The sequence below is a fragment of the Mirounga leonina genome, unplaced genomic scaffold (genome assembly GCF_011800145.1).
Source record: "Mirounga leonina isolate KUSES-001 unplaced genomic scaffold, KU_Mleo_1.0 Mir_92, whole genome shotgun sequence".
Taxonomy (NCBI): domain Eukaryota; kingdom Metazoa; phylum Chordata; class Mammalia; order Carnivora; family Phocidae; genus Mirounga; species Mirounga leonina.
Window position 1 is genome coordinate 3,453,486 of NW_023270852.1, and position 25,956 is coordinate 3,479,441.

Sequence of the window (25,956 nt, forward strand, 5' to 3'; positions counted from 1 at the left end):
TCCCTCCTTGCTTTCTCATGTTTTACCTGTTTTTTAGTCCCTTCATTTTATGGTGACTTTTAAGGAGTAGCATTTATTTTCATTACCTGTAGTGTGGGTGAGGAGTAAGTCAAGCTTTCGTCTGTGAGGTTTTTTTTCATCTCATGAGTTGTGGTTGTGGGCAAGAAGTACGTATGAATCTATGAAGAGCTGGTTGGAAGACATTGAAAGTATGTAATGCACATTTTCTTTTTCCCTAAAGCATTTAGAGATTTGTTAAGTAGGGGAGAATTTATGTTGTTTGGGTTTTATTGCATGACTTCATATTGTCACAGTTTTAGTAGCAGTTTTACTGATGACTTTAGAATGAAATCAAGTGAGATTGGTAAGATAATCAGTTATTCTCCTGGAGTAAAATTTTAATCCTCACAGCCTTCTGGGGTTCTTTTGGAGGGTGTGTGTGTGCGTGCGTGTGTGTGTGTGTGTGTGTGTGTGTGTGTGTAGGCAAGCTACTATAGACTTAGTTTGCTTAGTTTCTTAGTGCAAATTAAAAGGCAGTTTTGCTGGTACTGAGCAATCCTCACAGCCTTCTGGGGTTCTTTTGGAGGGGGGTGTGGTGTGTGTGTGTGTGTGTGTGCAAGCTAATATAGACTTAGTTTGCTTAGTTTCTTAGTGCAAATTAAAAGGCAGTTTTGCTGGTACTGATAAAAATACTTCTGATGCTAACATAATACTGCTTACCTCTTTTAATGTTAATTATGGCAAATTGTATTTGTTCTTCAAACATATCAGAAGGGCACAAAACTGATTTTCCTCTGTGGGACTCCCTTCCTCAGTGGAATAAAAGTTAGATAAAATGAGAATTTTTTTTCACTCTTAAACTCTGAAGAAGACAACTTCCTCTATTTTGCATTTTTGGGTGGTGGTTATAGCACTTGTTTTGAGGTTTGACCACCCTTTGTTCAGCTATTTTTATTTTTACTTACCACTTTGAGTACACTTAGTGGTATCTTAACTATATAAGAGCTTGTATAATGAAATTCATACATGCATATCTTAAAACTCTACATAATTTTGTTAATTTGTTTTGACTTAATTTGTTAATTTGTTTTGACTTGATTTGTATTAATTGGTTTATTCTATTTCTGCTTCATCTGAGTTTTTTTCCTTTAGCCGAGTGAATGCCTAGTTTTCCACAGCTGAACTAAAAAGCCATCTTGTGCTCTTAATAGATTTGCAATGTTTGTTTTCTCTGCTGAACATGTAAATTATTTAAGATATGACATGAATTTCTACTGTTTGGTTGCTCTGTGTCCCCCACCCTCCCACCCGCAAACACCCCAGTAGAGAATGGCCTTTTCTTTTTCTTTTTTTTAAATGAATTTTATATTTGCAGTTTGCTTTCATTGCTCCACTGCTAGACACTGAACATAAATCTGGGTGGCGCATGTTAGAATATTCTTTCAAATGCCCAGGATCCCATAATAGTGTAATATTTACTTTCTATACGTGGATAGGACTGGACTGGCTGTTGGCCAAGAGCATCCATTGAGCACTTTTGTGCCAAGGACTGTGAAGAGAAGGAACAGAAAAGACTGATGGAGAGAGCCCCACATACAAGAGCAATAATGACTGCATACTTTTTATGGAGCAACATGACAATAAGAAGTTTGAAGTCACATCCTAACAAAGCAAGGGCTTGAGTGCTCAGAGGGCCTCAAACTGAAATTCAGGGCTCAGTTGGAATCTGAAGTTCAGGTGAGGGCAGCTGTGGAAAACAACAAATGAGGTACAGAAGGGGCAGTTCTGGGGGCAGCCAGTGTGGTCTAAACACAGGAGAGGACAGATGTTTTGCCCTTACTGGAAACTATGTCCTAAATTGGATTGGAGCCCCTGATTTTGTTATATGAGCTGGAGTAAAGCCTTAGGAGAACTTTTACCCTTTATTTATTTTTTATTTTATTTTTTAACCACTGTTCAGCTTTCAAAGGTCTTACTAAACAAATTTCAGAATCACTGAAACTTGATAATTAAAAATTAAGCATCATGTAAAATAGTTAACAACTGCATATACTGCAGAAATTCAGTATACAAAATGCTAGAAATTATGTAATAACAGCAACATTTTAGAAGCTATATAGCTAATAGTTACTTATAGATTTAAGCTGTTACTCTTTCTCATTTTGTGAGAAATAAATAAAGCATCAGGCATATGCCCTGAGATTTTCAGATTTGCACATATTCTTTTGAAGCCTTCACTGCTATTTTTGGGTTCATGCCATGGCGTAATAAGGTCACTTTTAGTGCCATTCAATAAGGAGAGAAAACCAAATTATGTTGAAGAGGTTCTAGTACGTTAATGTTTCACTGGATGCTTTTCTGTAATATTCCCAGACAGAAAGTCTTAAATTTGAGTAAGTAGATTGAGAGAAGCCTGATGAAATTCTAAATTCCATCCTCCCTCAAATGGGATCAGTTACTGCTCTTTCTCCAATCCCTGTTCCATTCCATATTGCACAGTAGTATTTCATGCAAAAAAATTATCATTTTACAAACCAAATAGAAGATACAGTGGAAGCAGAGACCCCTTGTATGACAGCAAACAAAAAGTTCTTTTATACACTAAAAAAATGTGTAACATTTCTATCAGAAAACCTAAAAATGCTCCTGTGGTTCATATAGAAGTCTTAAAGGAATAGAAAAGCACACTGTATTCTTGGATTTGAAGGTGCAAGCTCTTAACTATGTCAATTCTAAAAGCTAATCTACAAACTTAATGGCATTCTAAAATAAAAAACTAAAAGGATTAAAAAAACTCCACCAGTTACTCTGTTGTCGAGTATTAGTATAAGCTAATTTGTAGATGAGTAAAATGAAGCTCAGAGAAACCAAGTAACCTGTCCAAGGTCACAAAGCTAGGAAGTGGTGGAGGCAGGGATTCGCAACAAGGTGAGTTTGAGGGCTCAGGCCTAAGAATAATATTTAGTAAGCACTTCTGTCATTAAGCATTACTATTCCAAGCAAAGCACTATGTAGTTTTTCAGTTAGGATAGCATCTAAATATATTTAGAAAATAAGAATCTGTGATCTTTTCTAGAGCGGTTCTAGAGATAATACATGCTGTGTTTATAAGATTTATAGGTCCTTTATAATTCCCTCCATCCAGTTTCACTTTTCTTGTATACATAAGCAGTTGTGTTGACTAGTACAGCAGCTTTTATTGATTAGTCCATCCTTCCCCTATGATCTGTTCTGCTTTATATGTCAGATTTCATATACGTCGATTTTTGGGGGCCATCTATTCTTTTTTTTTTTTTTTTAAAGATTTTATTTATTTATTTGAGATAGAGAGAATGAGAGAGACAGAGAGCACATGAGAGGGAGAAGGGTCAGAGGGAGAAGCAGGCTCCCTGCCGAGCAGGGAGCCCTATGCGGGACTCGATCCCGGGACTCCGGGATCATGACCTGAGCCGAAGGCAGTCGCTTAACCAACTGAGCCACCCAGGCGCCCTGGGGGCCATCTATTCTGTTCCATTAGTCTTTTTGCCTAGTCCTGTGTCAGTTCCATTCTATCTTAATTTTATAAATGGTTAGGCTAAGCCTTGCTACTGTGTTCAGTCAATAAAAATATTATTGAACGAATCTTTGTGGCCAGTACTATGTACTAGGAACTGTATAAGTTCTGGCAAAACAGCACTGAACTAAACAATTCTCGTGGAGCTTACTCTTGTAAAGAATTTCTTGGGTATTTTTCCTGTTCATAACCATCAGGTTCTTCTGGTTCTGTCAAGTTCAGTGACAAATTCAATAGCTTTTAAATTTTATTTTTATTTATTTTAGAGCTAGAGAGCAGGGGAAGGAGCAGAGGGGGAAGGATGAAGTGCTGAGCGCAGAGCCCAATGTGGGGCTGGATCCCACGACCCTGAGATCACAACCTGAGCTGAAACCGAGTGAGACGCTCAGCTGACTGAGGCACCCAGGCACCCCAGCTTTTTTATTTTAAATTGTATCATAATAAGGAAACTTGACATTTTTGACAATTCTGTCCATGAACATAGAATGCTTTTTTTTTTTTTTTTTTTAAGATTTTATTTATTTATTTGACAGAGAGATAGAGAGCACAAGTAGGCAGAGAGGCAGGCAGAGGGAGAGGGAGAAGCAGACTCTCCACCGAGCAGGGAGCCTGACATGGGGCTCGATCCCAGGACCCTGGGATCATGACCCGAGCTGAAGGCAGCCGCCCAACCGACTGAGCCACCCAGGTGCCCCCATAGAATGCTTTTCAAGTCATATGTATTTCCCCCTGTCTTTGGCCTTTATTTAAAGCTTTATGGTTTCTTTCCATGAAGGTCTAGAATATATTTTATTAGATTTACTCCTAGTTATTACCATATATTTGCTGTTGCTACTGTAAATGATATCATCTATTTGACTTAAATTTTATAAATGCTTGTATGCAGAAATGGCCTTTTTTGGGAGGGAGGTCTGGGGGTTAGATAGATTTTTTTTTATCCAAACACCTTGTAGACTCTGTTTCCAGTAATTATTTTGTATATTCTGTAGGATTTTCTGTATTGATAAACGTATCATCATCAAATAATTTGTTTTCAATTCTTCTACTTACTGCATTGGTTAAGACTTCCAAATTTAATGTTGAATAAACATGGTAATGATGGACATTCTTTTTTGTTCTTGATTTTAGATCACTGTTAAAAAAATTGTTTCTGCAGGTTTTTAGTTCCCTTCTAGTCCCACTTGCTATGAATTTTTAAGATAGATGTGACATTTTCTCATGCTTTTCCTGTATCTCTTATGATCATGTTATTTTTCCTTTAATCTGCTCATATGGTGAATTATATTTGTAACTTTTCAAAAAAAGTCTATGTATCCTTGTATTCCTAGGTTCCTGGAATATATTGGTCATAATGTATTTTATGTACTCTTGGGTTCTGCTTGCTAATGTTTTACTTATGGGCTTTCGGGTTTTTTGCATCTATATTTTAGTGAAGTTGGCCTATCATTTTCATTTTCCCTAATGTCCTTGCTTTGTCTGATTTTGATATCTAGGTTATACTGGCCTCCTGAGTTGGGAAGCGTTTCCTTCTTTCCTGTTCTCTGAAAGATCTGTGTAATACTGGAATTACCTGCTCCCTGAAAGCTTGGCAGAACTGGCTCTTACCACTTCTGGACCTGATTGTATATGTGTAGCAAGGTTCTTTTGTTTCCTAATTTTTTCTCTTATATCGGTCCTAGGACTGTTCAGGCATTCTAATTATGCTGTCCCCAAACACAGGTGAACTTAAATAACAGTAGGGAGGACTTATTGATAAGAAAACACAGGAAAGGCAGAACGTCAGGAATGAGTCAGAATTTCAATTAGAGACTACACTTTGGGCCAGAAACAAGTTGGGGGTGGGTGGATGGGAAAGGAGCTAAATCTGAGATTTTGCTGGTTAAGAAGGATCCCTCCAACCAGGCTGATGGGGGCATAGGTGGGCTAACGTGGTCTTAGCAAGTTGACAGCATCCTCCCCCCCCCCCACCCTTACGCCTGAGTGATCAAGCAAATGTGCACTAACAGAACACAAGACATGGCAGAAATAAACAGAATTAGGTTCCACCCCTGCCCCGTGTGGGGACTTCAGAGATTTTGGCACTTTCTGATCATTCTTCAGAATGTAAGTATGAAAAAAAAAAAAAGAATGTAAGTATGAAGAATAAGGGACTTCAGTGCTGTCCTTGTAGAGTTCCCTACCCCATTCCACCCACCTTTCCATGAAGGGAAGTGTATTGAGAAAATATAAAATTTGCTCCCAGTTAGTTATACTAGTAGAAGGAGAGAGAGACGGTATGGACATTCCCCAGAGGTTTAAAAGTATTGACCTGCATTTAGTTCTTTTTTTTTTTTTTTTAAAGATTTTATTTATTTGACAAGAGACACAGTGAGAGAGGGAACACAAGCAGGGGGAATGGGAGAGGGAGAAGCAGACTTCCTTCTGAGCAGGGAGCCCGATGCGGGGCTCGATCCCAGGACCCTGGGATCATGACTGAGCCTAAGGCAGCTGCTTACCGACTGAGCCACCCAGGTGCCCCATTTAGTTCTTTACAATCAGTTTCTCTTTTGTCGTTATGTTGCTTAAGTTACTGTGAAGATTAACTCGTATTTTCACTGTTTTCCCGCATTTTATATCCTATTTCTTTTCATAACTGCTTATAGGGTCTTGACAAATAAATTTTGAAATAAAATTTAAATTATTTAGTATTTTTACTTTTACCAATCCATGCTATCTTATATAAACACAGTATAATTTAGTGCCTTTCAGAAAAATTCCTTGTCTCTGCTTTTTATCTTCAGCTATTCTTAGCTAATGTTTTTACATGAGTTTTTCTGAAAGCAACAAAAAATTGGTTAATGCAAATCTCTGGGCCAGCCTGAAGTTTAACTTTGGAAACTAAGTATTAATGAGTTTCTACAGAAAAAAATTTCCTTTGCTTTTGTTTATAGATTGAAATTAACGAGTAAGTCAGTGAGAATTGCTTAATGAAGTCCATTTACAATTTTTGACTTAATTTCCATTCTTAGTGTCCATTGACCCGACTTTAGGTAGAGAGCATGTGACTCCAGACAAGCATGCAGTCATTCTAGGTATATTGCTGCTTAAGAAAACGACTTTACAAAATGTGTTAGAACATGGGAAAAAAGATCTTGGTCTCTTGTGGTTTTACAGGGTGCCAGAGGTTTAGTTGCTTGTTTCACTCAATTGCTTTCTGTTCAATGAGTAGGATCACCACCATGCCTTACAACTTTGCAGACTCACTGCAGAGGAAATAACAAGAGGTAAAATGACCTCAAATGAATGTGGCTTTTTTGTGGAATGTAGTGAGTAGACAGTGCTACAACTAAATAAACGAATTATGCAGGAAGACCTTTACTTAACTCATCTATATTCTTTCTACACTGTGACTCCCCTGCCGCCATCATTCCTCGTTCTCTAAACATTTGTACAGTGATTAGTTTGTTGTAAATATGTAACGTGATTACAGTTGAGTTGTTTAGTATTTTTATAATCTTATTATCATTTCTCTAGTAAGCTCTTTCTTTTCCTCTTTTGGGCTGACAGCTTCCTTATTGTGAGTGCCTTAAGGTAAGAGATCTTAGACTCAGTGTTGGTTGAATGGAACTAACTCCCTTCATCTTGTTATGTTGGAGTCTCTTTATCCTGCAAGTTCCTATTGTTCTCATTACATAATCATTTTGTATTTGGAAAAATAAAACTGGTATTTGTATCTCTCTACCATAAGTCTTGGGTAGCATCATGACCTTTTATCAATTCAGTATTGGGTGTGAGAGATTTTGATAACAGTTTAAAGGGGAAGGAGAAATCATTATGTATGGTAAACTTGAAGTTATCTGTGCTCTTAGAAGGCAGAAAGGAGTCTGGATAGTTTTGTTTGTGTGTTTATTGCAATGCCCATCATACTCACATACCTAGGAAACACTTCTTTGCCTACTGGCCAGCTTATTACCAGTGTCAGGCTTGATTGAGATGTATGGGGGCGATTTGAGGTCTGGACATTTAACTCCATATATATAGAGAAGATAGAGGCGATACATTTATTTTGTTTTCTGAAGGCAGCTCTCAGTGTAATGTAGTGGTTTTGGGCACAGAATTGAGCCAGACTGCTTGGAATCAGTCTCCACCACTTACTGCCTGTGGCTTTGGGCAAGTTACTTAACCTCTTCTGTCTCCTTTTCCTCACCTGTAAGATGGAGACGAATAACAAGAGTACTTAACCTACTTCATGGACTTCTTGTGAGGTTTCAGTGAACTAATGTATGTAAAGTACTTCGTGCCTGGCACATGGTAAATATAAATTCTGTAGAGGTATTGTTTGCCAAGTCAAACACATGTGACTCAACGTGTACCTGATGTACGTGTCCCTGAAGGAGTAAAGCTCTTATTTTTCTTAAAACTTAATTTTTCTGCAAGTCTGATTTATAGTTACTTTTAAATAGCTTCAAAAGTGGGGACTAAAGAATCCATAAGGTATCTGTGTTTGGGTTATCTTTACTGTATACTGGCTGCCTTCCTCAGGAAATTTTCTTTTGTCTTAGCTGTTCCATGGCCTGACTGAGTCGCGCCCTTTTGCAGTGACCGCAGCAGGGAAGCTTGGCCTGGGAGACTGGGTGAGGGGCACCCCCCCACCCCCACCCTCCGCTAGGTACACGAGTCCTGTTGAGAAATAAGGGTTTTGCTTCTCTTATAAGGGCACCTAGCTGAACAGATGCCATCTCATCTCTGGGCTCTCTAGTATTAAAAGAAGTGAACGTCCAAAATAGGATTTATTAGGATAGTGATTCATTCATTCAATAAATATTTCTCTAGGGTTTATGTGCATGGCCTTAAGGAGTTTGCAAAGACAGGGTTTTCCTGTCCGAAAGTAGAATGTCAGTCCTAACTGAAGGGAAAAACGTGAAAATGATTTGTTTTGTTCTTCCTGCTATCTCTGAAATTGGCCTGCTTCTCTTTCAGAAATGTAGTTTATGATTGCTCTCTTCGTACGCTTAAAAGCTCTGCTCTGCTTTGTTTGTAGAGGAAGGTTAAGAGGAAAAACTGGTAAGTTCTCTCATCTGTAAGTTTCTTGCTGATAAAATGACTACATTTCTAAGAAGTAAAGAAATTACCTGTGAATTTTGTTTCCCAAATAATTTAGTAAAATGTCAAAATGAATTTATTCATGTTGGCTTTAAAACTTTTTATTAATAAAGATATTCTACACCTTTAATGGGTCTGTCTTGCATTTCGTAAATAAATTTATTCTTGGCAAGATGTATACATTTTGAACTGTATCTTCGCATTGACTTGGAGGATTACGGGCCGCACGAGCAGTGCCAACACCCGCACCCCTGCACCCCCACACCTGTGAAGATAGCAATGTCAGATGGCAGTACCTCCACATCTCTGCTTCCACATACTTGATGCTAAATTCACTGTAGCATTTGTCACTCAGAAACTGTGCTGTCTTATCCGTTCTGAGACATTTCACAAATTCTCATTTTAATACCTTTGTAATTAGGATGCATATTCCAGTTGATGGCATCCTAGAGTCAACAAAAGATGGTATTTGTTTCTTGTCTTGCCTCCTGTTCGAGGATGAGTAGGACGCCTTGAGGGCAAGGACTATTACTCATTCACTTGTGTCCTCTCCGATGTGCGATTTGCATTTAGAACCCCACTTTTGCTGAACTGCAGTGTGGCAGTTTTTTTAGGATCATCTCAGTGAGTGTTAATTGAAATGAGAGTTTCTTCAGGACACTTTTGCAGGAGGAGGCATTTAAGAGGAGGGCCTGGTCAGTGCTGATAAGTAGTTAAATGTGACTTCAATTTCCCCTCTTTTGTACCCATTCGGTCATTCTCTTGTGGTTCTCTTGTTCATACTGATGCATACCTCAGTGACAAAGTGTTACGTACACTTTAACCAGAATTAGTTGCTTTTAGCACATGCCAGTGAATTGGAAGAGTAAAATTGTTAGGTTCTTATTTGTGATACGCTGTTATTTTGTGAGCATCCTTTGGATATTGTACTATACTGTAGTCACTTTTCATTACGTAAATGAGGAAATGGGGAGTCGGTGTGTTTAGGGACATAATGTTTATTTTAGTCTATGGTGATGGAAGAAAGACCAAACTTCCTGCACAAAGCTTCTGCTTTAGAAGCATCTTCTTCTTCTCAATTACTATTTTTTGTTATTTTTATTGGTTTAAAATTATCTGTCTTATTTATAAATAGCTCTGTGATTATGAGACTTTGGGTTTTCACACCCTTATAACAATAAATCAGATGTTTGCTTGAAAGGTAGAGTTGGTCTAGATGCCCTTTTCTTGCCCCCAAGTACTTGAATTATCAGCCTTGCAAAAATCCAGATGGAATCTTAGTGCTGGAAGAAACTGCTTAGTGAGTGGCTCTAGTTGTTTTCCGTAAGTTAAGCTTTTACATGTGGGTGATTAGAAAAGTCTTATCTGGGACCCTAATTAGTATTTTTCTGGAAATAACTGCCATGTACATTTTTAAAATAGTCTTTATTTAAGAAAAGTTGTGGATTTATGGAAGAATTGAGAGGATAAAACAAAGTTCCATGGGGCGCCTGGGTGGCTCAGTCTGTTAAGTGTCTGCTTTCGGCTCAGGTCATGATCCCAGGGTGCTGGGCTCGAGCCCCGTGAACCCTGCATCAGGCCCCCTGCTCAGTGGGGAGTCTGCTTCTCCCTCTCCCTCTGCCTCCCCTCCCCCGGTTGTGCTTGCGCTCACGCATTCTCTCAAAAATAAATTAAATCTTTAAAAAAAATCCCAAAAAACAAAGTTTCCATATACCCAGCATCGAGTTTCCCTGTTATTAACCTCTGATATTGTATGGTACATTTGTTATAATTAATGAACCAGTATTGATACTTTATTATTATTATTATTATTTTTTATTTTTTTTTTAAAGATTTTATTTATTTATTTATTCATGAGAGACAGAGAGAGAGACAGAGGCAGAGGGAGAAGCAGGCTCCCCGCGGAGCAGGGAGCCCGATGCGGGACTCGATCCCAGGACCCTGGGATCATGACCTGAGCCGAGGCAGACGCTTAACCGACTGAGCCACCCAGGCGTCCCGATACTTTATTATTAACTAAAGTTTATACTTTGTTCAGGTTTCCATAGCTTTTACCTAATACCTGTTTTCTGTTCTGGTATTCTATCCGGATACCACATTACATTTAGTTGTCATGTTTCCTTAGGCTCCTCTTTGCTGACTTCCTTTGTTTTTGGTGACCCTGACCATTTTGAGGAGAATTTATGAAGTATTTTGTAGCATGCCCCTCTATTGGAATTTGTCTGATGCTTTTCTCGTGACTAGATTGGAGTTACAGGTTTTTGGGAGGAAGACACAGAGGTAAAGTGCCATGCTTATCAGGTCACGTCACATCAAGGGTATACGTTGTCAACACGATTCCTACTATTGATGTTGACCACGGTCACCTGGCTGAGGTAGTGTGTGTGGTTTCTCTACTGTAAACCTCCTACCCTCCTTTCCCGCCGTGTTCCATACTGTATTCTTTGGAAGGAAGTCATTGTGTGCAGCCCACACAGAAGGAGTGGGGATGCTGTGTAATTTTGAGTAAACCTATCTAAATGGCAGAACAGTTTAAAAATGTGCCTGGAGTTAGTGAAATTTTTGTTTTCAACAAAAACATCAGTGTTTAACCTGCATTTCAGAGATTTGTTTTTGGCAAAATTTTCATTCTCAGTGTTTTAATCTTCACTTGTTGTGTGGCAGCTGTTAGATGTTCCTCTTTACCTACTTTTTGTACCATCTATTTGATACTTTTTTTTTAAAGATTTTATTTATTTGACAGAGAGACAGCGAGAGAGGAAACACAAGCAGGGGGAGTGGGAGAGGGAGAAGCAGGCTTCCCGCTGAGCAGGGAGCCCGATGCGGGGCTCGATCCCAGGACCCTGGGATCATGATCTGAGCTGAAGGCAGACGCTTCACGACTGAGCCACCCAGGTGCCCCTATTTGATACTTATTTTTGAGAAAATGAAAGCAAAATGTGGGAGATTATTCAGAAACTCTTGAATAAAATTTGTTAGTATTTTGATCTTCATCTGTTGCTTTTTCTCTGTTAAAAATATTATTTCTAAAATTGAGGGCTTGCTTGATATGTAAATTAGGATTAGACACCAGAACAGTTTAGGACCCAAAATGATCAAGGGAAAGCACCTTGTCGGAAACCCCCATGACAATAGCCTCTCCTTGTAGTTCCCATTTGTGTGTTTCAATTATAAGGCTTATGTTAAAATTAGATCAGAATTTCCATTGTAGACTCTCAATTTCATAGTTGTGTAACTGCCATATAAACTTGGTTGTAAACAACGGCCTGTAATGATGGGCCTTATTTGAGCAATTAAGGTGAGAAATTGTGAGGACTGAATTTGATTCCAAAGGTGAGTATAAATTTTTTGTCTTACGATTTCCCACATTTTCTACGGTGGGGACATATTATTTTATAATTAAAAAACTAAACTAAAAATAATACAATTTGTTATAGTCTTGGGACTATTATATATGTAATTATATATATTTCTTTTTTATAATTTTGATAATTATATTTCTTTTTGACTACTTTCCCCAAACTTTAGAAACTTAGAGCCATTTAAATCCATTTACCTTCTTTCACTTTTTGTGTGTTTTTTGACTGACTAAATCTTTCTAGTTCAGAGAACGAAAACTCGAAAACTGTTACTTCGTGCGTCTATGTATATCTCTTTGTAATAAATTGTAATGCTGATACTGTGAAGGCAGCTCAGCTTTTGAGTTCTAATAGTTTGTGAATAGAAAAAAAAAATCTGTTTTGTCCTCCATTTTTCTTGGGCTTATAAACTATGTACAAAAATTATTTGCAAGAAGGGGGAGTTCAAATCTTACAGGTGAATGTATTAGATTCATAGGTCTCCTATAACAGATTACCACAAATGTAGCTTTAAACAACAGAAATGTATTCTCTCACAGTTCTGTGGACCAGAACCTTGAAGTCAGGTTGTTGACAGAGTTGGTTTCTTCTGGAGGTTCTGAGGGAGAATCGCCTTCCATGCCTTTCTCCCAGCTTCTGGTGATTTTTGACGTTCCTTGGCTTGTGGACACATGCCTTTTGGGTCTTGTCTGTGTTTGTGTGTCTCAAATCTTCCACTCTTTTCTCCTATGAAGATACAATGGAGATCCTTAACTTAATCGTATCTGCAAAGACCCTATTCCAAATAAGGTCACATTCACAGCTACCAGGGTGTTAGGAGTTAGGCATCTTTTTGGGTGCCGTAATTCAACCCACTACAGTGAGTAAAACCTTTTCTTGAATTTGCTAATGAGCACTGTATAAATACTTTTACTGGAGGGAAGAATAGTATCTGACCTATGTACATACAAATGTGATTCAAAATTTAGTTGCATGTTTATTTTCTCTTTGTGTGGTTTGCAATTGATGTGGCATTCTTGTACTGTGAAATTAGGCTGTGTGCATATAGACAAGCTGTAATTTGGGACTTTAAATGGTGTGAGCAAAGTCTTCAATTCTACGAACACATGCCATTTAGCTCTTGACTTTTTTTTTTTAATATTTATTTATTTGAGAGAGTGAGAATGAGAGAGAGAGCGTACATGAGTGGGGGAGGGTCAGAGGGAGAAGCAGGCTCCTCGCTGACCAGGGAGCCCGATGCGGGACTCGATCCCGGGACTCCGGGATCATGACCTGAGCCAAAGGCAGTCGCCCAACCAACTGAGCCACCCAGGCGCCCTAGCTCTTGACTTTTAAAATCTACATATTTGGGTGTTTTTGTAAGATGAATGTTTTTATGCTTCCTTTTGATATGAGCCATGTTTGTCTTCACTTAAAGGAGTTTAAATTTATCCAGTGATCTAGTCTGATTTGAATTTGTGTGCCATGTGGAGGGATTTCATAGAAACCAAGAATTGCTGGGTGGATAAATGAGGTTAAATAATCAGAAGTAAGAAGGGTAGTCCTTGGTGTGAATAGACAGAGCCACTTTCTGAAAAGTGCTGCCTCATCCTTCTGGCATGTGGTTTGGAGAGAACCTCTGGTCAGAGCATTCTCCTTCTCTCCCACTTTGAGATGAAAGCCATGAGAAATTTAGTTCTTAGGATAAGAGGTTTAATAAAGCTTTTTTTTTTTTTTTCTTTTCAAGTTCAGTTGTGCTGTAGACCCATGGCTACAGTATTTGGTAATGTAATTTTTAAAAACAAGCCCCTTCTTCCATCCATTCTGTATCCACATGAGTCTGTTTTGTAGTACTTATTTCAAAAATTGTCATCTTGGGGCTCCTGGGTGGCTCAGTCGGTTGAGCATCCGACTCTTGATTTCAGGTCATGATCTCAGGATTGTGAGATCGAGCCTGCTTGGGATTCTCTCTCTCCCTCTGGCGCCCCCCCCCACCTCTCTCTCTCTCTCTCTCTCTCAAAAAATAAATTATCATCTTTATTCTGCTTGCTTATGTATTGTCTCCACTATAAGATGTAAGCTCCACAAGCGCCAGGATCATATCAGTTTTATTCTCACTCAGGACTGTACCCCAGCACTAAGTAGTAAATATTCAACACATATTTGTTGAATGAATGAACTTAATATACTATGGGTACTCTTAAAATCCATATTACAATGTTAATATTCTTCATTTGTATCTATGTTTCTATAAAACGATTAAGCACATTTAGAAATGTATTACTGATAACTTTTTTTTTTTTTTTTTTTTTTAAGATTTTATCCATTTATTTGACACAGAGACCGCGAGAGAGGGAACATAAGCAGGGGGAGTGGGAGAGGGAGAAGCAGGCTTCCTGCCGAGCAGGGAGCCCAACGCGGGGCTCGATCCCAGGACCCTGGGATCATGACCCGAGCCGAAGGCAGACGCTTAACGACTGAGCCACCCAGGCGCCCCTGTATTACTGATAAGTTTCAAGTATAATTGACCTACATTTTCCTAAACATGGTTAAAGTGCTTTTACTTCTTTTTTCCTCCTTGAATCAATAGAAATCTTTCGCCACAACATCTTAAAGGGGATCGTAAGCAAAGTGTATGCACACACTGCTTTGATTGCCTCTGTGGGGTGGTTCTTGGCTAATCCCTGCAAAAGGAAGTATCAGAAGGAAGACTTCTGTCCATTGCATAGCAAGACTGGGAAAGGAAGGCAACAGCCAGTGTAGAATAAAATCAGAGAATCAAACTCTGCAGTGCTTTTCATTTCATTTAGAATAAAATCCAAGTCCTTAACCATGGTCTACAAGGCTTTGACTGCCTCTGTTAACTTTCTGAACTCAGGTACTGTTTTCCCTGTCATTCATTCTGTTGTAGCTGCACCGGCCTCCTTGCTATTCCTCAAACACGTTACTCACACTCTCACCTTACTACTTTTAACATAATGTTCTCTCTGCCTGCGGTGATCTTCCCCCACATAGCAGCATGGCTGACTCCTTCCATTGATCTAGGATTTTATCCTGAAATGTCACACTGCCAGCAAAGCCCTCTCTGGCTCTCTTATGCAATATCACATTCTCCTTGCTAGTTCCTGCTGCTGTCAGCCCCCTTTATTTTCCTTTAGAGTTCATATGACCTTTCCTATATATATTTTGCTTATTTATATGTTGATGGTCAACCCTGCACAAAACTGCTAGCCCCATGAGAGCTGTGATTCCATTCTGTGCTCCTGACTCATCGTAGGTGCTTGGTTAGTATTTGTAGATTGAGTGGGTTAGTGAATGAGCCTAAGGAAGATTCATACGGAATTTTTTTTTTTTTTTTTAAGATTTTATTTATCTATTTGACAGAGAGAGTGCGCCCAAGCAGGGGGAGCGGCAGGGAGAGGGAGAAGCAGGCTTCTTGCGGAGCAGGGAGCCCGATACAGGGCTCGATCCCAGGACCCTTGGATCATGACCTGAGCCGAAGGCAGACGCCCAACTGACTGAGCCACCCAGGCACCCCTCGTGTGGAAGTTTTAAAAGTTTAGTAGAACATGGGCTGTGAAAATCACCAGCCCCCTTTACTTCCAGTTTTGCTCCAACAGACCATTCATTCTCTGTTCTAGAAGAGATGAGAAATGAAGATAGGGTTTAGGATATTCGTAGGTGGCAGTGGATAGAAGGGAAAGGAAATGAAAAGGGAAGTAACTAGCCAGGCCCTGGGGAGCAAAAGTTAACAGCTAGAAGCAAGTTGGTCAGCTACCTGCTTTATGGGGCAGCCTTTTGTTTCTAAGTTTGGAAAGGAAGAAAACCAGTTCTTATTTTATTTATATTTATTGATTGATCGATTAAAAAAGATTTTATTTATTTGAGAGATAGTGAGAGTGAGAGAGCACAAGCAGGGGGAGCAGCAGAGGGAGAGGGAGAAGCAGGCTCCTCGCTGAGCAGGGAGCCCGATGCAGGGCTCGATCCCAGGACCCTGGGATCATGACCTGAGCCAAAGGCAGACGCTTAACCGACTGAACCACACAGGCACCCCAAGAAAACCAAATTTTAAATGCCTGCTTTGGACTAAGCCATGTACTGGGTACTTGACCGTCATTTAATCTTTTTTTTTTTTTTTTTTAAGTGTCATTTAATCTCCACAGTAGCCCTTTCAAATGAGAATCACTGTGGCCATCTGATAGGTGAGGAAATTGAGATTTAAGATTTATTTAAGAGATTTAGATAACTTTCCCAAGATCATATATCAGTTAGTTAAGTGGGATATCCAGGCCTGACAGATTCCAAAATCCGTGTTCTTTCTTATACTTAGTTTGTAATACCTAAAGGGGGATTCTGTATATATCAGTAATTTACATTTCACATAGTGGTGTAAAAACCTCAGAAGATTTTTGGTTGTCTTACTTGACTCCTTGTAACAAAGTTGTGGAAGTAGCTATAACCTCAGCTTCCCAGGTAATAGTACTTAGTGATGTGATTTGCTGCAAATTCTATAGCTAGAAAGTAGTGGGAGCTAGGGCTGTAAGCAAACCTTCCTGACTTAAACTCCGATATCCTTTTCATTATACCACAGATATAAAACAAAGGAATTCTTGATAGCACCTATAAATTCTGTTGGACACAGTGTAGGAGCTGAATATGTCCTGATAAAATTAGAGAGCCGGAGTCTTTTAAAAGATCAGACAGAGCAAATTCCTCATTTACCCTAAGAGCCAAGAAAGAGGTTGACTCCTCCAGGAATACTCGTCTGGTTGTTGTAGAGCTGGGACTAGAATCTAGTCTTCCTCATACTCCTGTGCTCTGCTTTTATTACTAAAGAGTTTGTGTGTAATCCATCTAGGTCTTTCCCCTTGATTCCCTTTTCCATTCACATGTTTCAGATTTCAAAACCAACAAAAAATTTTCCCTCCCACTCCTGTCTCCCAACTTCCAGGTTGGGGTCTTCCCATAGGTAATGATATCTTGTGTATCTTTCTTGTATATCCTTCCAGAGATACTTTATGCACAATAAAGCAAATAGGTAAACTGTGCTTACTTAACCACATATCTTGCAGATTCCTCTACATTATTAGTACATGAAGTCATTCTTTTCTTTAATGGAAGCATTCGTATTGAATGAGTGCTTCATAATTTAAGCAGTCATTTACTGAAGGACATTTGTTTCCAGTCTTTTAGATTAAAAAAAATTCAATAATGAATGACCTTGCACATGTCATATCATATATGTACAGATGTATTGGTAGGATACATTTCTAGAAGTGAAATTGCTAGATCAAAGAGTATATGTTTTTTATATTGCCATCCTCAGACCTTTATTCTTAATGTAGAAATGTTTTCATTTTGAATGAAACAGCTTTTAATTGATTTTTCTATTTGGCAATAGCAGTTCATAATTTTAAAAATAAGTTACTTTAAGAGTGATGGGATTTATTTTTTTAAACTGCTGCATGTTGTATGCTTTGATGTTAATATGACAGATTAAAGAAAGTGTAATGGAAGCAGTATTGCTTTGGAGTTAGACCTGAATTTGGATCCCCGTTCTACCAGTCTACTGACTGTGACTTTTGGCAGGTCATGTAACCACCGAGCCTCAGTGATCTCATCAGAACAACAATACCAGCCTTACAGAACTGTTGTCTAGAACTACCATATTTCATTAATCCTAAGACACATTTTTTCCTCTACATTCTGGGATCTTTGACATTGAGAGGCTCATAATCAAAGACATGCAGTAGTTGTTTTGGTGTTTTTTTTTCTTCTTCCTTTCTTGGCACATAAGATAATGTTGGTCTTAAAATTAATGGCATCTTATTAGATTTGATGAAGTGGGGTGATGCCACAAACTGGCACAAGTGAACTGTGCTAGGGCATGGTATAGGCAGAGGGAGTTCACCGTGATGAGGAAAGTTCAGGGGTGGGGGGGCTGGTTGAGTCTTAGGGAAGTGGGTATAGCGGTGGAAGTTCTGTTCCAGGCAGCAGTCAGCACAGCAGAACCACCACACAATAAAAGGATAGTGCAGTTGGTTGATGGAGCACAAGGCCAGACGTTACCCACAAATCTGGATATATGGAAGTTGGAATTGTGGCAGATTGTTGGTGGGTAACAGGACTTTGGCTCAGGGTTGAGATTAAGGAACTGTGTGCTAATTATAGCAGGAAGACTTCAAAATAATGGGGCTATGGGAAAAAATTTTGCAAATGATACATCTGATAAGGGATTTGTATCCAGAAAAAAATATATATATTTAAAGATTTTATTTATTTATTTGTCAGAGAGAGAGAGAGCGAGAGCACAAGCAGGGGGATCTGCAGGCAGAGGGAGAGAAGCAGGCTCCCCGCGGAGCATGGATCCCGATGCGGGACCTGATTCCAGACCTTGGGATCATGACCTGAGCCGAAGGCAAACGCTTAACCAACTGAGCCACCCAGGTGTCCCTATATCCAGAATATATAAAGAACTCTTACACTGAACAGTAAAAAGACAACCCAATGTAAAAGAGGGCAAAGATTTGAATAGACATTTCTTCAAAGAAGGTCCACACATGGCCAATAAGTATGTGGAAAGATATTTAACATCCCATTATGGAAATACCAGTCAGAACTGCAAGGAGGAGCACCTGGCTCAGTTGGTAGAGCATGTGGTTCTTGATCTCAGGGTTGTAAATTTGAGCCCCACGTTGGGTGTAGAGATTATAAAAAAGATTCTTAAAAAAAAACCTGTAAGGAGATATTACTGTACACCCGCTAGGATGACTAGAATCAAAAAGACACACAAGTATTGGTGAAGATACTGAGAAGTTAGAACCCTCAAACACTGTTGATGGGAATGTAAAATGGCACAACCACTTCGGAAAAGAGTTTGGCAGTTCTTCAAGTTAATGGTATGATCCAGCAATTCCTGTACTAGAAATGTACCCAAGAAAAGTGAAAACATAGGTTCACCGAAAAGATTGTACATGAATGTTCATGGCAGCATCATTTATAATAGCCCAAATGTAAAAACAACTCCAATGTCCATTACCCGATGGATGGGTAAATATAATATGACATATCCATATGATGGCGTATCATAGCAAAGGAATGAGAAATGAAGTACTGATGTGTGCTATAACATGGACAGATGTTGAAAACATATGCTAATAAGAAGCCAGACACAAAAAGACCACATATTATATGATTGGATTTACATGAAATATCCTGAGCAGGCATGTTGATAGAGACACGGAGTAGATTGATGGTTTAGTGGCCCTAGGGGTGGGAGAGGATGGGGGGAAGGGGAAATGCCTGCTGAAGGGTGTGGGATTCCTTTTGGGGTTGGTGAAAATGTTCTGGAATTAGATGGTGATGACCGTTGCACAACGTTGCGAATTACTAAAAACGGTGAACGGTGTACTTGAGATGGGTGAATTTTCTGGTATGTGAATTATATTCCAGTAATGCTCTTAAAAAGAGGGCCTACTTCTAGGAATGGCCTGGATTACTTACCTAGAAGATTATCTGCATAAGAAAAGAGATAAGAGTAGAAGCAGCCCATTGTAAGAGCTGAAATACATGTTGATTGGGAAAGCCAGAGAAGGAGGAGGAGAGATGGTGATGTCTGGGTTGGGAATAAAACAGCAGCAGTTATCAGCATTGTTACGGTCCTGCCAAGGTCAGATGAGTAAGAGCTAACAATGCTGAGACTCTGAATGTGGATCTTGTAATGGTTGAGAATGCTTCTTCCTAAAGTCTGTATTGGCCCTGAGGTCTTTGTGGTGGGGACTCCCATCATGGGGAGGACCCTGATATGGAGAGGAAGGATACAATGATAGGACCCAGGTGAGGCCTGGATGGTTACGTGCCCCAGAAGTCAAAGACTATCTTCTTCGTCTGAAATGTCGCACAGAGGCCAGTGTTACGTTGTTTAGGCAGCTTTGGTCCACGTAAGGGTGGAGGTAAGGAAGGCTAACGTAATTTAACTTAACAGCTATCAGGATGGAAAGGATGGGGTGGATCTGGAAATTCCCTAGGAGACAAGGTTCAGTCAAGGCAAGAACTGAAAGACACAAAAACTTGGTGTGTTAAAGGGAATGTCATGGGATTTACTCACATTTCCCATGGGGATAGTACGAGCTATTTATTAATGTCCACATATCATTCACAGGCTTATATGGCCCCTGTTTATTACTTCTGTCTGTGCCAGTTGTCATTGTGCTTTAAAAAAATTAAATCTTCTCCTTAAAACTTCATTTAGGCTTTGTACGTCATCTTTCAAAATAGGATTGCAATTCCTGGAGGATGAGAGCGAATGAATACGAAGTTCAAACAAGAAAAATAAACTTTATTATGCTGCATGATAGAGGCTGCTGGCTTACCGCTGTTGACTGGTTTCTGAATATTACGGCAGCTCTGCAGGATGAGCATGTTCTTGCAAAGCCAGTACCTGAGTTAAGCCTGTCGTACCTACTAATGGTCTGTATATCTGAATAGTGGCTGTAGCCATGGCAGGGCCCCTCCTTTCCTTTTAGCAAAATCTCTCCACTGGTACTGTGAGCTAAACATTTCTGTCCACCCAATAGGTTAGTTTCACAAGTTGTGATAGTGTTGGTGGAGGGAAGTGAAAGAAGAAAGAGGAAAACCGTTCTCTTCCCTTCTTTCCTTTTGAAGCTTTGGGTTTGGAAGGATAAAAGCTTTGAAGAGTAAGCTGACACTCCCTTTGGGGAGCTGACATCATGAAATGGTGGTTTATCCCCCCTGAATAATTTTCCTTTCACGGAGTCTGAAGCTTTTCTTTTTCTTTTTGACCTTTGCCAAAAATGTTAACTAAAGATTCATTTTGGTTTAGAATTTTGCTTTTTAAAAGAGCAAGCATCACTTGAAGGGTTGGGGTGAGCTCCCACTGCAGTGTGCTCTAATTTGGACTGGTAATTTTCCACCTAGTGCCTCTGGGTGAGTTCTAGGTCTCCTGAGGGGATTGTTAATTTTAATTTGAGAGTGGAAAGTGGAAGGAACAGTGGGCAGAGAGGTAAGTGGTTTTGTACCTAGAATGTTACCAGAGGGAAGCGAATGCTAGGATAAGAATGAGGTAGTGGAGGGGCGCCTGGGTGGCTCAGTTGGTTAAGCGACTGCCTTCGGCTCAGGTCATGATCCTGGAGTCCCGGGATCGAGTCCCACATCGGGCTCCCTGCTCAGCAGGGGGTCTGCTTCTCCCTCTTCCCTCTCGTGCTCTCTGTCTCTCATTCTCTCCCTCTCAAATAAATAAATAAAATCTTAAAAAAAAAAAAAAAAGAATGAGGTAGTGGAGAGTTAGGGAAGGATGATGTGGCCCAGTGCCTGGGGGGTGCCCCAAAGACAAGCTTTTCCTCCTTCTTGGTGTAGCTTCAGCCTGGCTCTCTACACAGGGAAAGGAAGGGAAATTCCCTTTCTGTCTCTTCTTGGGCCAAATGCCTCTGCTACAGAGGTTAGAATAGAACTCAGGGTTAATATGGCTCAGGACCATATTTCAGTGGTAGCTTTTGTGGTCTGGCCTTATGGACCTAAACACAGATGAGAACAGTTTTTACCTGGGGAAACGAGCACTGACTGACTTAGAAACAAACTTTTGAAATAGAACCAGTTTATAAGTTGACTTTGTACTGTACTTTTTCTTGTTGCATACCAGGCCCATTGATCTTCACATGAGGTGTGAATATCATCCCTGAGATTGCACAGAAGTCACATGAAAGGCACACAGTGGCTTTGGACAGTCTGAGACAATTAGTAACATTGACTGGGTGCGGGGGGGAAGTTTTGTTAGAAAGAGACTAAAAGGATTACCGGACTTAGGGTAGCCTTTTATTCTGGAGGATCCTTTATGGGGATCTCCATAATTATACTTGTTAGATTAAATGAAATACTAATTCAGTCAGGAAAAACTGTGTCCTTGCCTGAAGGAATATCAGGCATATTGGAAACATTTGACATCACAGTAAGGGAGGGTGTTGCAGGGAACAAAGGTTCTCTGTGACTTGACAGCTGCTGTTAAACAGTGCCACCAGGAAGAGCCTGACGCTGGCCCCAGCTGCCTGAAGTTGCTACAGCCTTCTCTAGTGTTACCAGAGGAATTTGCACTGCTCTTGTGTTAGCAGATAGAGGCTGCTGATGGGTCGCTAACCAGGTCCTTACTGTGCTCGGGGAAGTCAGTTTCTGACCTCTCAGTACAATCGTCTGAACTATTGGGTTTCCTAATGGCCGGTATTTTGAGGTTCTAACTATGTACAGAGTACCTTACTTAACTCCAGAGAAGTTCTAAGAAGCATAAGCTACGCGATGGATACATGAGATCTAGGTGGAAATAGGCTTTAACTGGAACGCTATAACTTATTTTAGTTTCTCTTGAAGCCCAGAGGCTGAGAGTAAAGTTACCCTCATATTTCAAGGACTTGCATAGAGGGTGGCCTTAAATTGGTTTTGCACATGTCTTATTATCTCCAGGAAGTAAAAGTATGGAGTATTAAGGGTTCTAAAACAAGGATGTTTTTGGAGAGAACTGTTAGTATGTGGTGTGTTCTGTGTCTTTTCCCACCTCCACACACAGCCTCTGGAGAGGAGGATGCTTCTCTTAGGTCCCTTTCGTTGAAGCCAAATAATAGGGGAGGCTCTAGTAGAATCATTCTGAGAACTTGACATGTATCCCTTGGTGTTTGGCAGAGCATAAGGAATAGTATGTGAATCTGTGGGTCCCTAGCAGAGCAGAAGAAAAGAGGGCTGTATAGTTAGTAATCTGCATTTCAGAGAGCAGCAGTGTTTCCTTGAGCTTCTGGATGGAACCAGGGTAAAACCTTCTAAAGAGGGACACTGTGTGTGACCGCCTAGAAGATGATACGAACCAGGAGGAGGTGCCTGTGGAAACCCTAAGGATTGAGGGTTAGAGGTGTAAATGGTCAGTTCTCATTCAAGTTCTGGGAATTGCACATGGAGGTTCCCATGTAGGGACTCTTCCAGGAGACCCATAGAAAGTTAGCATGGATATCAGATTTCGTTGGTGTGGCCTTTTCAGTGCCCCTTACTTCTCCCCACTCCTTCAGCTCCAACCCAGAAGGAACCAGAGAGCCTTGTTAGAAGTTGAAGAGATGCAGAAACAGATGGGGAAAGACAGACAATGACTGGTATCACTCCCCCCCCCCCCCCAGCCCAATTGTAGACTTTTCAGCTCTAGCTCAGAAGGGGAAAAAAGCTTTTTAATTTAGATGAGTATTGACTAACACACTGTACTAGACATCTTAATTATCGAAATCATAACGTCTTGGGGCTGACAGTGATTGAACAACTATTTATAATCAAAGAATGATTGGAAAAAATTAGGAGACTTGCATTAGATTTCATTCAGGAGCAAGGGAAAACTTGTCCACAGAAGGGCTTTGAAGGAAAGTTTTATGCTTGTACCCTGTTGAGTTTAGCTCAGTGCATCTTTTATACATTCACATATATGCATATATGAAAAGATAAGCAAATGTAAAAGGAAATTGTAAGTACCAATTAGAAGGTATACATAAAGTTTGGTGTACAGATTTTCCAAAGCATAACATAGAATATTTGGGAAAATCTAGACCTATTGTCTTAAGGGTAAGAGGAATTCAGGCATACTGAGATTGTTTTCTGGTTGGAGTGTTGTAGGTTTGCAAAAGGAAGTAAGGTACAGATTGCTCTTCAGTAGCTATGACTTGTAAGAGCCTACTGTGTGTCCTAGGTTGTACTTTGTACTCCACATACATTATTTTTACTTTTCACAACAATCCTGCAAGTTTCCATCTTTTTTTTTTTTTTTCTTGAGAGAGAGAAGGGGGTGGGGTTGAGGGAGAGGGAGAGAATCTTTGAAATATATTTTAAAATTTATTTTAGAGAGACAGTGGGGTGGGGAGGGGCAGAGGGAGAGAGAGTCTCAATCAGACTCCACGCTGAGTGCAGAGCCCGATGTAGGGCTCGATCTCACGACCCTGAGGTCATGACCTGAGCCGAAATTAGGAGTCGGACGCCCAACTGGCTGCGCCACCCAGGCGCCCCTAGTATTAATTACATCTTATCAGACAGTGAAACTGAGGTTCAGACAGGTTAAGTGAGGTGCTCTCATTTCCCACAGGTAGTGAAAGTAGAGAGCTATATTCTCGTCTGACTTACATCTCAGGCTCTTTCCACTCCACTCTGCTGCTTCCCTGGTGGCCCCCCACACTAGGATACAGTGGTGGGATAAGGCTACATAACCTCAGCAGATGCTCCTAGCCAGGAAGAGAATGGGGTGTACACAGCACTCACTGGAGACTGCAGCTCCTCAATCCCTCTGGTCAGCTCCCCCCGCAGCCTCTTTCTGGAAGGTTTCTTTTTTCCCATGATCCTCCAGAGCCACATCTAAAGTGGGCACTGGGACAGGACCTCCTTAAATTATCCCTGTCCTTTACTCTTTCTGTTGAGAAAATGGGCTTTAGAGCTGTTAATCAATTTACCCAAGGACTCAAACAGGAAGTGGAAGTGGCATCTGGGTTTGAATTTCAGGTTTCTCAAACTCTGGAGCCCATACGTTTTCTTCTCATCGTGTTGCCTCCAGCAAAGACTATAAGTGCATGTATTAATAGAAAATGAGCCCTTAGGAAACCTTATGTTTTAGTTTATTTTATCATGATTTAAAAAACATAGGTTTTGTGGATAGAATTAAGAATAGGAAAATACTGACTTGAAATGGAGGGGGCAGAGAACCAAAGGATTCTGTATCTAGAATGTTTCATGATGTGGATTCTTTGTGTAGTGTGGGGGAAGAAGGGTGAGCTGAACAGGATGTCAAGAAGAGAAAGTCTCCCTTTCCTTTCTGTACCCCATGTTTTTAGAGGACTCCTGAGACTCTTCCTGAGACTGGCACTATGCTTAGAAATGCCCTTTCGTTTGCTTACGACTCCCCAGTGGCACCTTAGATCTAGCAAGGGTAGTAAACTTAACCAGAGTGCTGGATTTACAGTTTCACACATCTCCAGTAAATTACCCATCCCATTGTGTAGACCAGGCACCGCTCTGTGGCAGTGCTCTGGAACTACACTTCCACCAGTAGCTGGGCGTCAGGAGAAAGTGGACTCTCACTCCTGCCCCCTAAATGCAGAAGTGGCCTCAGCCCATTCTCTCTCCTCCCCTTCCCCTTTCTTTTCTTTCTTAAGGCAGCTTCTTTGAATGGGAAGATAGTGAGCTGGCAGTTCTCTTAGGCCAAGCAGAATTCCTGATGTGCAATCTAGTGGCATATAATCAGGAATACTGTTCCTGCCATTACAGCATAATGCTCTTGCATTATTAAGGGCTTCTGACAGCCTTACCCAGACCAGATTTTATCAAGGGGAAATCGACTCCCTGTCTCAATGGGATAGCTTCCCGAATCCTAAACTTTTCTCCATAAATCTTAACAACCTTAAGGAGACTTATGTCCATTTGCCCTTCGTACTACCTGGAAGGCATCCTGCCCTTTGAAAGTAGGCATTCCCTTTCTTTCTGGCTAGGGTCCTTCTCCATGCATCCTTTCCTGTGATACCAAGAAAGCACGTTACTTTCTCCTGCCACCCTTCCCCTTTCAGTGTGTTCTCTGCTATCTTCTGCTATGCAACACTGTGCTCATTTTTTTTTTTTTCCTTGCTTTCTGCTATAGAATATCCTTTCTGGACTGTGGTTGGCAACTTCTTTCAGCCTCAGGACCAGAGACTGTTTTCTTTTCTGGCAAATTGCTGGACTGTGTTTATAAGTCAATGTACACATAGTTCCTGTACATGACTACAGTCTTTAAGCCACTTAAATTTTGTTGCCTTCTGAACTAGCATGGTATTGGCATTTCATGCCTGTATATTTCACACTCCCCATTCCCTTCACCCCCAGTCGCAGCACTGGATGTTGTGTAAAAGCAGTGAGGCTCTGTGAAAGTTGGGCCTTGTCCCCGTGATGCTCCATAAATAACTGCCAAACAAACGAATGAAACCAGGA

General features: G+C 40.3%; 1 protein-coding gene across 3 annotated transcripts in view; it reads left to right on the forward strand.

Annotated features, from left to right (window-relative positions):
• The window catches only part of RRAS2 (RAS related 2), an 80,206-nt gene that overhangs the window by 35,134 nt on the left and 19,116 nt on the right, over positions 1-25,956 (forward strand). Inside the window, exon 1 of one of the 3 annotated variants that reach the window (XM_034995099.1) lies at positions 11,513-11,968. The exons of the other annotated variants lie outside the window; for them this stretch is intronic. The gene's annotated coding sequence lies outside the window, so the exon portion shown is untranslated. Of the gene's footprint in view, positions 1-11,512; positions 11,969-25,956 lie in introns of those variants that run through there. 3 annotated transcript variants of the gene reach the window in all.